Here is a 16,604-nt window from a genome sequence, read left to right as displayed (position 1 = left end):
GGACGAAAATGATCTAAATGTTCATCCAAAGACACAAATGAACTTATTGGATGCACAAGATTGATTAAAAACACTAATTGGACAAGAAAAAGCACCTATATTTGGTTGCAAGTGGGTCGATAATAATAATGGCGTTCGGATTGATGAGTCAGGATTCTTGCTTGTCGATTTTAATAGGGTGGGATACAAAGACGAGCCTTTTATTTTAGCGTCGCAAGCTCAACAAGTGTTTTATGTCACTGATCCTTCTAATGATAAATGGTCTGTTGTCCTATCGACCAATAAAATAAGTGATGATAACAATAATGATGAAGATGTTGGTAATGATCTTTTATTTGCAACATCACAACAACCACATGAAATTGATTCAACTGATGATGGTTTATATCTTAGAGATGATCATGATGAGGGAATTTGGATTAATCCATCGTTTCGTATTGTAAATGGACAAACAAATGTGAATGTCACCAGGAAAAGAAGAAGGGCATCTTAATGTATATGTTTAATTGTTTTATATAAGCTATGCATGTAATCTGAACTGTGTTATTGTAAATATGCATGTAATCTGAATTGAGTGTTTTATACTAAGTTCTGATTAATTTATTTTCTGAACTGAACTGAACTGAACTGTACAGAGAGATTCTCATTGTCATTTCTAATAATTCATGCATGTAATCTGAATTGAGTGTTTTATACTAAGTTCTGATTAATTTATTTTCTGAACTGAACTGAACTGAACTGAATAGAGAGATTCTCATTTCTAATAATTCATGCATGTAATCTGAATTGAGTGTTTTATACTAAGTTCTGATTAATTTATTTTCTGAACTGAACTGATAAAAAGGTTTTTAATGTCATCCCAACCCAAATAAACCAAACACAAAAATAAAATAAAACAATAAAACAAAACACATGAGTTTGGTGAAGAGGAAGGGATTTTGGTGGTGACCAGTTACTACTATGTGGGTTTTGCATGTTGAGCTTGTTTAAAAAATAACATAACAAAACACAAAAACAATAATAGCGCTTATTTGGAAAAAGCGCTGTAAAAGAGCCTTCTAAAATTAACCTAAAAGATACATAATAACATAATAACACACGGAGGTCTTTTACAGCGCTTATTTGGAAAAAGCGCTGTAAACGATCATTTTAAAAATAAAATAATGAGTGTGTTATACCTTTTACAGCGCTTTCCACACAAAGCGCTGTAAACGACTCTTTTGAAAGTGAGTAAAAAAGACATTTTACAGCGCTTGTTTGCCAAAGCGCTGTCAAATGGCTTTAAAAATAATATTCATCAGACACCTAATTTCTTCAAACACCTTGTACGCATCATGGGATTCAAAAAACATCAGACACAAACCCATTTCTTCAAACACATTGTACGCATCATGGGAATCCAAAAAACATCAGACATTAACCCATTTCATCAAACACCTTGTACGCATCATGGGAATACCCAAAAACACATTGTTAACAAAAACATCAGACACAAACCCATTTTTCGCAACATGGCAATGATCCTGAATACCAAGTTTCGATTTAAGAAGGAAAGAGAATGTAAAGAGATAAAAAGGGTGTTGAGGTGGAGATTGAATTGTGAAAGAGTAAGCTTTGATGTTTGTGAAGAAGATGCATAAAAGGAGAAGAGTTTGGTGAAGATGAAGGGATTTTGGTGGTGACCAGTTACTACTATGTGGGTTTTGCATGTTGAGCCTTCTAAAATTAACCTAAAGAGACATTTTAGAGCGCTTATGTGGAAAAGCGCTGTAAAAGGCTTTAAAAAACATTAATATAACATAATAACACACGGAGGTCTTTTACAGCGCTTATTTGGAAAAAGCGCTGTAAAAGAGCCTTCTAAAATTAACCTAAAGAGACATTTTAGAGCGCTTATGTGGAAAAGCGCTGTAAAAGGCTTTAAAAAACATTAATATAACATAATAACACACGGAGGTCTTTTACAGCGCTTATTTGGAAAAAGCGCTGTAAAAGAGCCTCTTAAAATTAACATAAAGAGACATTTTAGAGCGCTTATGTGTAAAAAGCGCTGTAAAAGGCTTTAAAAAACATTAATATAACATAATAACACACGGAGGTCTTTTACAGCGCTTATTTGGAAAAAGCGCTGTAAAAGAGCCTCTTAAAATTAACATAAAGAGACATTTTAGAGCGCTTATGTGTAAAAAGCGCTGTAAAAGGCTTTAAAAAACATTCAAATAACATAATAACACACGGAGGTCTTTTACAGCGCTTATTTGACAAAAGCGCTGTAAAAGGCGTAAAAGGCATTCAAATAACATAATAACACACGGAGGTCTTTTACAGCGCTTATTTGTCAAAAGCGCTGTAAAAGAGCCTTTTAAGAATTTAACTAAAGAAGCCTTTTAGAGCGCTTTACAAAAAAAGCGCTGTAAAAAGGCTTATAAAAAGCGCTGTAAAAGTGTTACGTATATATAACAGTTACCTCTTCAGTTTCCTCTTCATTACGTAACCTTCATCTCAACCTTCATTTCTTCTCTTCTTTTGCAAACCCTATCATCCCGTCCTTTACGAACCTTATTTCCACGATCATCTCCTTCATTTCGAACCTTATTTCCATCCAAGATCATCTCTCCCATTTCACACAATATATTTTCATTGAAATACGTAACCCTCATTACGTATTTCTTCAAACCGTATTTCTGTGAACCATATTTCTGTGAACTTTCTGCAAACCCTCTTTTCTTTGCATTTCGTCTTTCTTCGAACCATCATTATTCAGGTATTGATGTTATTAAATTTTTGTAATCATTAGAATGCATGTTGAGCTTTTTTAAGATATACTGATACATGTTGAGTTTGTTTATAATAATGCATGATCCATGTTGAGCTTGTTGATGTTATACTAAAGTGCATGTTGAACTTGTTGTAGTTAAATGGATACAAACAAAGATTTAGAAGTTCAAAATGAAGAAGTTGGCACCTCTAAGACTTACGAAAAAGAAGTCAAACGTGGTGCAACTATCATGCAGAAAGTCATTAAAGCAAGGAGTAATGGCATTAAATTTGAGGTATACTATATATACTCTGTTTGCTGTGTGTTTTTTTATCTTTTTTTAGGGTTTAGGGCATGTACTTACTATATGAGTTTATTAGGTTGGCTGGAACGAGAGTGGTCAGCCAGTTGACCCCAACAGCTCCATGTTTGTAAGCTACATTGGGGCTGTTGTTCGTCAAAATGTCCCAATAACAATAGACAACTGGAGAGATAAGGCGTTGAAGGATGCCAAAGATATCATCTGGAATGACATTCAAGTAAATATTTTGATCTACTCTTTTGTCATTTATAATTTTTTTTCTGTAAAATACATTACTTATAATTGTTTTCATTGCAGACCACTTTTGTTCTTGATGAGGAACGAAAGTCATATGTTTTGAGAGTTGCTGGGAAAATCCATCGTGGATTTAGATCCCATCTCTCAAATTTCTATCTAAAAGATAGAGAAGGAAACACAAATGCTGAACCTCCAAAGATATATCAACATTATATATCAAAGGATGAATGGAGTGCATTTGTTTCCAAACGTTCTGACCCGGCGTTTGTCGTAAGTTATTAATTTATTAGCATTTGTGTTTTATTATTCATATTCGTAGCGTATTTTAAATTTTTACACAATTGCTATTTTTTTTTTATATAGAATATTAGTAAGGCAAATCGCGAACGGGCAAGCAACCCAAAACACCCATACAAGAAATCACGTATGGGATATGCACGCCTTGAACAACAAATTGTAAGTAATTAAACATCACTTTTATATAATGAAGTAATTTGTATTATAAACTATAGTGTGTAACTAATTTGTATTATTTTGTTTATGATTTTAACGAATAGAGAAAAGACACCCAAGCCGATCAACCCTTGGGTCGTCATATCTTATGGAAGGAAGCGCGTGTTAACAAAGAAGGAGTGGTTGATAATGAAAATGTCAAGAAAGTTGTAGAACTTTGTGTAAGTATATTATCACTTTAATATTTTTTAATATTGTATTTTAAAAATGCTATTGAACTTATCTTTTTAATGTTACATGTATTTTAGGAAACTATTGAACAAAGTTCTGAAACTCAAGAGGGCAACAAGGATACGTGCAGGGACATTCTTGGGAAAGTGTTTAATGTCCCTGAGTATTCCGGTCGAGTGAGGGGGAAAGGATTTGGCGTAACTCCCAAAAGCTTTTTTCCTCAAGAGAAGCGCCAAAAACCTTCCAACGAGGAAGTATTAGAGAAGCTCAGAATCTTATCGGAGCAAGTGGCACTCTTGGTGAATACGAATAAAGACAAGCAACTTCCGGTTCAGCTCCAACCTGAAATACAAATGGAGAGTGAAACCGGGAGTTGCAACGTCGGTTTGAAGAGTATTCCCGAGGTAATTAATTACTTACTACTTACTTGCTTATGTAATTACTTATGTATTAAACAAACTTATATATTAACTGTACTTATGTTTTAACTATTGATGTAGGGTGTCACTACATGTGTCCTATACTTGTCCTCGCCGACTCAACGGAAGGTGGGAAAAGGAATATTGTACAATACTTCGGGAGAAGTATTGCACAATATTCCGATCCCCGCGGGCCATGTCAAAGTATCGCCTACGGTTGCTTTCGAACCAACTGCACCGTTGCCCATACCGGACAACGATGGAGATATGAAGTTCTTAAGCGACGCTATTGGCAGTTACGTGGCATGGCCCACACACCTTGTTGCCCTCGAAAAAAAGATTCCCAAGGACAAATCAGTTACATCTCCCGAAAAGGTTTGTCACATTTATTGCCTAAGGTTTTTTATTTTTTCAGATTCAATAAACTAACATTTTACCTCATTTTTGTAGGTCCAAATAAATAAACCACCCCTACAGCCAAAAAAAGGCAGCAGACCTCAAAAATTGGAGGTTAATAGGGCTGCCAAACTACAAAGGCTGGAGGGTAATAAAGCTGCAAAACTTGCAGCAACAAAAAATCTGGATCGGGGAAAATCGGTCGCTGCTGCTGCTGCTCCTAATAAAAGTCAGCCACGCCTTGGTAAATACGGGGCGTGTCTTGACATCCAAATAAAAAGGAACATGGGCAGCAGCAACGATTCGCCCATTGTACAAATGAATCAAGACATCTTTGGAGATGAGTATATTGAGTACCTCGAAAAGGAGCAAATGTACGATCTTCTCGAACATAAGGAGCTGAGTGTTACTGTAATCAGCTTGTACATAAGGTAAAAAATACTTTTAATTGCATTTATTTGTAATTAATTAAATGTATTGGTAATTAATCTAGTTTAAAATTTTCATTGAAGGTTTTTGTACGAGAAGGTCGTGTGCACGAGGAAACTGTCAAATAAATACTCATTCTTGTCTCCGCATAAGATGTCGATGTTCAAACTCGATCCAGACAATGTAAAACACTACATTGTAGATATGTTTTTAAGAAATAAAGAAAGTGATAAATTGTTCTTGGCACCATATAATTCAGGGTACGTAATTTTATCTTTTTTAATTGATGAGAATTTAATTTATTAGTTGTCTATAAACAAAATTGCTTAACCAATTTTTTGTTGTTGTAGGGCACATTGGGTGCTATTTGCAATCAATGCGGTCTCTGAAGTGATATACTATTTGGATCCCGTGCACGGCGATTACACCAATCACCCCGGAATAAAGAATATGCTCGACACGTAAGTAATATTCATTTATTTCTTACATATATATATTTATATATATATATATATAAATATATATATGTAAGAAATAAATGAATATTACTTACGTGTCGAGCATATTCTTTATTCCGGGGTGATTGGTGTAATCGCCGTGCACGGGATCCAAATAGTATATCACTTCAGAGACCGCATTGATTGCAAATAGCACCCAATGTGCCCTACAACAACAAAAAATTGGTTAAGCAATTTTGTTTATAGACAACTAATAAATTAAATTCTCATCAATTAAAAAAGATAAAATTACGTACCCTGAATTATATGGTGCCAAGAACAATTTATCACTTTCTTTATTTCTTAAAAACATATCTACAATGTAGTGTTTTACATTGTCTGGATCGAGTTTGAACATCGACATCTTATGCGGAGACAAGAATGAGTATTTATTTGACAGTTTCCTCGTGCACACGACCTTCTCGTACAAAAACCTTCAATGAAAATTTTAAACTAGATTAATTACCAATACATTTAATTAATTACAAATAAATGCAATTAAAAGTATTTTTTACCTTATGTACAAGCTGATTACAGTAACACTCAGCTCCTTATGTTCGAGAAGATCGTACATTTGCTCCTTTTCGAGGTATTCAATATACTCATCTCCAAAGATGTCTTGATTCATTTGTACAATGGGCGAATCGTTGCTGCTGCCCATGTTCCTTTTTATTTGGATGTCAAGACACGCCCCGTATTTACCAAGGCGTGGCTGACTTTTATTAGGAGCAGCAGCAGCAGCGACCGATTTTCCCCGATCCAGATTTTTTGTTGCTGCAAGTTTTGCAGCTTTATTACCCTCCAGCCTTTGTAGTTTGGCAGCCCTATTAACCTCCAATTTTTGAGGTCTGCTGCCTTTTTTTGGCTGTAGGGGTGGTTTATTTATTTGGACCTACAAAAATGAGGTAAAATGTTAGTTTATTGAATCTGAAAAAATAAAAAACCTTAGGCAATAAATGTGACAAACCTTTTCGGGAGATGTAACTGATTTGTCCTTGGGAATCTTTTTTTCGAGGGCAACAAGGTGTGTGGGCCATGCCACGTAACTGCCAATAGCGTCGCTTAAGAACTTCATATCTCCATCGTTGTCCGGTATGGGCAACGGTGCAGTTGGTTCGAAAGCAACCGTAGGCGATACTTTGACATGGCCCGCGGGGATCGGAATATTGTGCAATACTTCTCCCGAAGTATTGTGCAATATTCCTTTTCCCACCTTCCGTTGAGTCGGCGAGGACAAGTATAGGACACATGTAGTGACACCCTACATCAATAGTTAAAACATAAGTACAGTTAATATATAAGTTTGTTTAATACATAAGTAATTACATAAGCAAGTAAGTAGTAAGTAATTAATTACCTCGGGAATACTCTTCAAACCGACGTTGCAACTCCCGGTTTCACTCTCCATTTGTATTTCAGGTTGGAGCTGAACCGGAAGTTGCTTGTCTTTATTCGTATTCACCAAGAGTGCCACTTGCTCCGATAAGATTCTGAGCTTCTCTAATACTTCCTCGTTGGAAGGTTTTTGGCGCTTCTCTTGAGGAAAAAAGCTTTTGGGAGTTACGCCAAATCCTTTCCCCCTCACTCGACCGGAATACTCAGGGACATTAAACACTTTCCCAAGAATGTCCCTGCACGTATCCTTGTTGCCCTCTTGAGTTTCAGAACTTTGTTCAATAGTTTCCTAAAATACATGTAACATTAAAAAGATAAGTTCAATAGCATTTTTAAAATACAATATTAAAAAATATTAAAGTGATAATATACTTACACAAAGTTCTACAACTTTCTTGACATTTTCATTATCAACCACTCCTTCTTTGTTAACACGCGCTTCCTTCCATAAGATATGACGACCCAAGGGTTGATCGGCTTGGGTGTCTTTTCTCTATTCGTTAAAATCATAAACAAAATAATACAAATTAGTTACACACTATAGTTTATAATACAAATTACAAGTGATGTTTAATTACTTACAATTTTTTGTTCAAGGCGTGCATATCCCATACGTGATTTCTTGTATGGGTGTTTTGGGTTGCTTGCCCGTTCGCGATTTGCCTTACTAATATTCTATATAAAAAAAAAATAGCAATTGTGTAAAAATTTAAAATACGCTACGAATATGAATAATAAAACACAAATGCTAATAAATTAATCACTTACGACAAACGCCGGGTCAGAACGTTTGGAAACAAATGCACTCCATTCATCCTTTGATATATAATGTTGATATATCTTTGGAGGTTCAGCATTTGTGTTTCCTTCTCTATCTTTTAGATAGAAATTTGAGAGATGGGATCTAAATCCACGATGGATTTTCCCAGCAACTCTCAAAACATATGACTTTCGTTCCTCATCAAGAACAAAAGTGGTCTGCAATGAAAACAATTATAAGTAATGTATTTTACAGAAAAAAAATTATAAATGACAAAAGAGTAGATCAAAATATTTACTTGAATGTCATTCCAGATGATATCTTTGGCATCCTTCAACGCCTTATCTCTCCAGTTGTCTATTGTTATTGGGACATTTTGACGAACAACAGCCCCAATGTAGCTTACAAACATGGAGCTGTTGGGGTCAACTGGCTGACCACTCTCGTTCCAGCCAACCTAATAAACTCATATAGTAAGTACATGCCCTAAACCCTAAAAAAAGATAAAAAAACACACAGCAAACAGAGTATATATAGTATACCTCAAATTTAATGCCACTGCTCCGTGCTTTAATCACCCTTTGCATGATAGTTGCACCACGTTTGACTTCTTTTTCGTAAGTCTTAGAGGTGCCAACTTCTTCATTTTGAACTTCTAAATCTTTGTTTGTATCCATTTAACTACAACAAGTTCAACATGCACTTTAGTATAACATCAACAAGCTCAACATGGATCATGCATTATTATAAACAAACTCAACATGTATCAGTATATCTTAAAAAAGCTCAACATGCATTCTAATGATTACAAAAATTTAATAACATCAATACCTGAATAATGATGGTTCGAAGAAAGACGAAATGCAAAGAAAAGAGGGTTTGCAGAAAGTTCACAGAAATATGGTTCACAGAAATACGGTTTGAAGAAATACGTAATGAGGGTTACGTATTTCAATGAAAATATATTGTGTGAAATGGGAGAGATGATCTTGGATGGAAATAAGGTTCGAAATGAAGGAGATGATCGTGGAAATAAGGTTCGTAAAGGACGGGATGATAGGGTTTGCAAAAGAAGAGAAGAAATGAAGGTTGAGATGAAGGTTACGTAATGAAGAGGAAACTGAAGAGGTAACTGTTATATATACGTAACACTTTTACAGCGCTTTTTATAAGCCTTTTACAGCGCTTATTTTGTAAAGCGCTCTAAAAGGCTTCTTTAGTTAAATTTTTAAAAGGCTCTTTTACAGCGCTTTTTTCAAATAAGCGCTGTAAAAGACCTCCGTGTGTTATTATGTTATTTGAATGCCTTTTACAGCGCTTTTTTCAAATAAGCGCTGTAAAAGACCTCCGTGTGTTATTATGTTATTTGAATGCCTTTTACAGCGCTTTTTTCAAATAAGCGCTGTAAAAGACCTCCGTGTGTTATTATGTTATATGAATGCCTTTTACAGCGCTTTCACACATAAGCGCTCTAAAAGGCTTCTTTAGTTAAATTTTTAAAAGGCTCTTTTACAGCGCTTTTTTCAAATAAGCGCTGTAAAAGACCTCCGTGTGTTATTATGTTATATGAATGCCTTTTACAGCGCTTTCACACATAAGCGCTCTAAAAGGCTTCTTTAGTTAAATTTTTAAAAGGCTCTTTTACAGCGCTTTTTTCAAATAAGCGCTGTAAAAGACCTCCGTGTGTTATTATGTTATTTGAATGCCTTTTACAGCGCTTTTACACATAAGCGCTCTAAAATGTCTCTTTATGTTAATTTTAAGAGGCTCTTTTACAGCGCTTTTCCCAAATAAGCGCTGTAAAAGACCTCCGTGTGTTATTATGTTATATGAATGTTTTTTAAAGCCTTTTACAGCGCTTTTCCACATAAGCGCTCTAAAATGTCTCTTTATGTTAATTTTAAAAGGCTCTTTTACAGCGCTTTTTCCAAATAAGCGCTGTAAAAGGCCTTATTGTTTTTGTGTTTTGTTATGTTATGTTATTTTTTAAACAAGCTCAACATGCATGCAAAACCCACATAGTAGTAACTGGTCACCACAAAAATCCCTTCCTCTTCACCAAACTCTTCTCCTTTTATGCATCTTCTTCACAAACATCAAAGCTTACTCTTTCACAATTCAATCTCCACCTCAACACCCTTTTTATCTCTTTACATTCTCTTTCCTTCTTAAATCGAAACTTAATTGGTATTCAGGATCATTGCCATGTTGCGAAAAATGGGTTTGTGTCTGGTGTTTTTGGGGATTCCCATGATGCGTACAAGGTGTTTGAAGAAATGGGTTTGTGTCTGATGTTTTTTGGATTCCCATGATGCGTACAAGGTGTTTGAAGAAATGGGTTTGTGTCTGATGTTTTTTGGATTCCCATGATGCGTACAAGGTGTTTGAAGAAATTAGGTGTCTGATGAATATTATTTTTAAAGCTTTTTTACAGCGCTTTGTCAAATAAGCGCTGTAAAATGTCTTTTTTACTCACTTTCAAAAGAGTCGTTTACAGCGCTTTGTGTGAAAAGCGCTGTAAAAGGTATAAAACACTCATTATTTTATTTTTAAAAGGATCTTTTACAGCGCTTTTTAAGATAAGCGCTGTAAAATGTCTCTTTATTTTATTTTTGTGTTTGGTTTATTTGGGTTGGGATGACATTAAAAACATTTTTATCATTGTTTATTGGATTAAAAATATTGTTATCATTGTCTTTATCACAATACTTTAGGAGATGATGAATTATTAGAAATGAGTATTCTGAAGAATCTATATATATATATGCACTGAGCAAAAGAGAATCTCTCTATTCAGTTCAGTTCAGTTCATGTAAATTACTAATTTATATTCAGTTCAGTTCATGTAAATCAAGCTAAATATAAAACACTCATTGTTACATGAACTTGGTATAAAACACTCAAATCAAGCTAAATATAAGCAGAAAATAAATTAATCAGAAAATAAATTAATCAGAACTTAGTATAAAACACTCAATTCAGATTACATGCATATTTACAATAACACAGTTCAGATTACATGCATAGCTTATATAAAACAATTAAACATATATATACATTAAGATGCCCTTCTTCTTTTCCTGGTGACATTCACATTTGTTTGTCCATTTACAATACGAAACGATGGATTAATCCAAATTCCCTCATCATGATCATCTCTAAGATATAAACCATCATCAGTTGAATCAATTTCATGTGGTTGTTGTGATGTTGCAAATAAAAGATCATTACCAACATCTTCATCATTATTGTTATCATCACTTATTTTATTGGTCGATAGGACAACAGACCATTTATCATTAGAAGGATCAGTGACATAAAACACTTGTTGAGCTTGCGACGCTAAAATAAAAGGCTCGTCTTTGTATCCCACCCTATTAAAATCGACAAGCAAGAATCCTGACTCATCAATCCGAACGCCATTATTATTATCGACCCACTTGCAACCAAATATGGGAACACGAAACATTGTGTAGTCTAACTCCCATATGCGCTCGATAACCCCAAAATATGATAGATTTGCATATATTGGGTTTTTGTCTTTTGCACTTGAGACATGCATCGCTTCAGCTACGAGAGTGACTCCACTATTTTGCATAGTGGTCTGATCATCTTGTTCTTTGGTATAAAATGTGTAGCCGTTAATAACATAACCAGTGTAAGAAAAGACATGTAAGCTCGGACCATTTGCTAGCCACCTCAATCTATTTGAAATTGATCCGGGGTCTATATCAAATTTTGACATTATGTGATTTTTTAACCATGTTACAAAACTTCGATTGTGCTCTCGAGTTATCCAATTTTGATTCCTATTCATGTTCAAACGAGATAACTGATCAATGTGTATTGTAACATACGGTTGAACCTCATCATCATTGTGCAGAACATACAATTGTGCCTGCTCCCATTCTGTCCTTGATATAGTCAGTAGTCTCCTTCCAGTTATCCCTTCTCCTGATAGTCTTCCCGAATGACGAGACATGGGAAGCCCTATGGATTCAACATTGGACAGATATTCAGTACAAAATTCAGCAGCCTCTTCAACAATGTATCGTTCAGCAATACAACCTTCTGGTCGACTTCTACTTTTTACGTACCCTTTTAATATTTTCATATATCGTTCTATCGGATACATCCATCTCATATAAGCTGGCCCACAAAGTTGTGTCTCCTTAACCAGATGAACAGTAAGGTGAACCATTATATCAAAAAACGATGGTGGGAAATACATTTCAAGCTCACACAAAGTAACAACAATTTCCCTCTGCAATGTCGGTAATTTCTGAGGGTCGATCACTTTACTACAAATTTCCCTGAAGAAGAAACATAATCTAGTTAAGGCTAGTCGAACTTTTTCAGGTAAAATGGAACGTATACCTATTGGTAGCAAATGCTCCATTATAATATGACAATCATGGGTCTTCAAACCTTTTAACTTGAGGTCTTTCATACAAACCAAATTTTTAATGTTCGAAGAGTATCCTTCTGGAACTTTAACTTCGTGTAGAAATTTACATAAAACAATTTTTTCCTTTCTAGATAGAGTATGAGCGGCTGGAGGTAGATATGTGCGATTTCCTTTCTTTACTGGAGCCAGTTCATTTCTTATTCCCATATCGACCAAGTCCAATCTTGCATTGACGCCATCTTTAGACTTTCCTGGAACATTGAGTAACGTACCAATAACACTTTCAAATACATTTTTCTCAATATGCATCACATCGAGGAAATGTCTTACATACAATGACTTCCAATATGGCAATTCAAAGAAAATTGACTTTTTCTTCCACCCAGTTTTCACCAGCTCTCCCGCAAAAGGTTTGCCAAATTTATTGGTCAAACCTTGTACTTTTTCAAGTATTTGATATCCAGTCGGTGCTAAAGGAGCTTTACCTTCCTCTGATTTTCCATTGAATGCATTTCTCCACCCACGATACTGATGACTATAAGGTAAAAATCTACGATGTCCAAGAAACACATTCTTCTTACAATGTTTCAACCGCATCCAATTTGTACTCTCTTCACATATAGGACATGCACACTGACCTTTAATGCTATATCCTGATAAATTACCATATGCTGGAAAATCATTAATTGTGCCGAACAACATAGCCCTCAAATTGAAACATTCTTTCTTATACCCATCATAAACTTCCACACCTGTCTCCCACATACTTTTTAAATTTTCGATTAGAGGAGTCAAGTATACGTCGATATCATTCCCCGGTTGTTTGGGTCCAGAAATTAACAGAGACAACATCATAAACTTACGCTTCATACATAACCATGGAGGTAGGTTATATATTACCAAAATCACAGGCCACGTGCTATGTGAGATGCTTTGAAGACCATGTGGATTCATTCCATCAGTAGAAAGTGCAAGTCTTAGATTTCTTGACTCTATCCCGAATTCAGGATACTCGTGATCAATTTTTGCCCATTGTGGGGAATCTGCAGGGTGTCGAAACATTCCATCTCTAATTCTTTCATCTGCATGCCATGTCAAGTGTTTTGAATCTTCTTCACTGCGATACATGCGCCTAAATCTTGGTATTATAGGAAAATACCACACGACTTTTGCTGGAGTAGATTCTTTCTTCTTATATCGAGAGACATTGCATTTCGGACACGCCTTAAGTAGTTCATATTCGTTTCGAAATAAAATGCAATCGTTAGGACACGCATGAATCCTTTCGTAACTCATTCCAATAGAACACAAAATCCGTTTAGCCTCGTAGGTTCGACTGGGAAGTTCATTATCATCTGGCAACATATCTTTTATGAGTGTTAATAATTCTGTAAAGCTTTTATCAGACCATCCATTACTCGCTTTTAAGTTGTACAACTTTAATATCGCTGACAGTCTTGTGAATTTAGTACAACCATTATATAATTCTTTCTCTGCATCACTCAACAAACTTTCAAACATTTTAGGACAATCTCGAAGATCTTCTTCAACTGCTTTTGCAATCTCATCAACTCGGTCCGGCTCATATGTATCTGTATCGAAGTCAGTTGAAGCATATGTCGAACTATTCTCAAAATTAATGTTTCCTTTTTTTTTCTCACCATGTCTTATCCAACATGTGTAGCTTTGATCAATTCCATTACATACTAGATGTCCTTCTAATTCATCTTCTCTAACACGTTTTCCAAAACAACATTTTAAACAAGGACAAACTACTCTATTTGGATCTTTTGCATTCTTCACTGCAAACTCAACAAACTCCTTCACTCCAATTTCATACTCTTTTGACAATCGATTGGCTGAAATCCATTTCCTATCCATATTATACCACCTATGTAAATGCAGTAACAAAAATAATAAGCTTTCAAAACATATCAACAAGTTTCAAAAAGAAACCAATATCAACTAACAATTTCAAAACAGAACAGATCATGTGGTATGAGTTTTTGACAATTTTTGACAAATTCAAAACATAACAGATCATGTGTAAAAGAGATTTAATATATATATATAACAATTTTTAGTAGATTTATTATATATGTAACAAAACATAACAGATCATGTGTAAAAAATACCTTAGACAACGTAGATGGCCGCACAGTACGTAGAGGATATTAGGGTTCCCAACATATATAATTATTTGAAAGATGTAGAGGATATGAGGGTTTCCAACGTATATAATTATTTGAAAGATGCAGTTTACAGCGCTTGTGAAAAAAGCGCTGTAATAGGTAGTTAAATTCAATGAAAGCGCAAGGCTTTTACAGCGCTTGTGAAAAAAGCGCTGTAATAGGTAGTTAAATTCAATGAAAGCGCATGTGTTTTACAGCGCTTGTGAAAAAAGCGCTGTAACTGATACGCGAAAGCGCTTCCTTTTACAGCGCTTTTTTGACAAGCGCTGTAAACGCCTTATAACGTGATGCGCAAACGTTATATGACCTACTACAGCGCTTGTTTTACAGCGCTTGGCATCAAAAGCGCTGTAAAAGGTTCCGTTATTTTTAAAATATAATTACAACAGCGCTTGTGTTTAGCAAGCGCTGTAAAATGGGCAATGTTAAATGTCATTTTTGGTGTAGTATTCTTGCAAAAGAAATGTTATCCATTGAATTTCACAAATTGTTGACGCTAATGCTCTATATTCTGCTTCTGAAGATGAACGAGATACAATGCTTTGTTTCTTACACCTCCACGAAATCAATGATGAACCAAGAAATATACAAAATCCAGTAACAGACCTTCTTGTTTATGGGCAGGTTGCCCAATCAGAGTCTCTAAATGCTCGCAGTTGAAGCCTAGACGCTGATGAGTAAAACAATCCTTGAGCTGGTGCAGTTTTTATGTATTTGAGGATCCTCATGGCTGTCATGTAATGGTCTTCAGTCGGTGATTGCATAAATTGACTAAGTTGTTGCACGACGAAGGTGATATCAGGTCGTGTGTTGGTCAAGTAGATAAGAAGTCCAATAATTCTTCTAAAAGAGGTTGAGTCATGAGGTTGTGCCTTTGAGTTGTATAGAAATTTGTTGTCCTTGATCATAGGTGTATTGCAAGGTTTAGCGCCTAATAATCCTGCGTCTGACAAGATATCGAGAGCATATTTACGTTGACATATGTGAATACCCTCCCTTGAACGAGAGATCTCTAATCCAAGAAAGAACTTTAAGTCCCCAAGGTCTCTAATCTGAAAAGAAGAATTTAAAAATGTTTTAATTGTATTGATCTCTAATTCAGAATTACCTGCAACAATAATATCATCTACGTAAACCAACAAAATAGTAAAAGATTTTAATATCTTGAAAATGAATAAGGAATGATCATGTTTTGAATGTTGAAAACCAAATGATATCAAAGCAAAAGACAATTTGGCAAACCATTGTCGACTCACTTGTTTTAAACCATACAATGATTTTTTTAAACGACAAACTTTATTATTATTATGACTCAAATAGCCAGGTGAAGGTCACCATGAAGAAAAGCGTTACTAACATCTAACTGTTTTAAAAACCAATTATTAGTGGCAGCCAAAGCAAGAAGCAATCTAACAGTAGTTAATTTGGCCACAGGAGAAAAAGTGTCTAGAAAATCAACACCTTCTAATTGAGTGAAACCTTTAGCAACAAGTCTAGCCTTGTGCCTTTCAATAGTACCATCAGCCCTATGCTTAATCTTATAAACCCACCTACATCCTATGACATGTTTATCTTTAGGCAAGTCAACTAATTCCCAAGTGTTATTAGATTCTAAAGCTGTAATTTCATGTTGCATAGCAATGACCCAATCCTTAGATTTAATGGCTTCATGATAAGTTTGGGGTTCAACAGCACTAGTCATGGAATGAATGTATTTTAAATGAGTAAAAGAAAAAGATTTATAAGACAAAACAGAAGATAAAGGATATAAAACAGCACCAATTGTAGAGTTAATAGCAGTACCTGAAGTGTTTAAAATATTGCAATGAAAGTTCTGAAGGTAAACAAGAGGATTTTTTGGCCTTGTTAATTTGAGAATACTAGGTGGTTTAAAAGGCTCTTCATGTGCAAAATTATTTTCATCACAAGTAGGCATGACATTAATATCATTCAAATTAGAATTACTCAATTTACTATGGACAAAATATAGTTTTATAGGTTCAAGAAGGAAATTAAAAGTGCCAAAATCACCGCAAGAGGATAAATCACTGTTAGAAGAATCATTACTAGAGAAGAAAACATTTTCATGAAAAATAACATGTCTAGA

The sequence above is a fragment of the Cicer arietinum genome, chromosome 3, assembly GCF_000331145.2.
Source record: "Cicer arietinum cultivar CDC Frontier isolate Library 1 chromosome 3, Cicar.CDCFrontier_v2.0, whole genome shotgun sequence".
Taxonomy (NCBI): Eukaryota; Viridiplantae; Streptophyta; class Magnoliopsida; order Fabales; family Fabaceae; genus Cicer; species Cicer arietinum.
The sequence above is the reverse complement of the archived record's forward strand: the minus strand, read 5'-3'. Positions refer to the sequence as shown.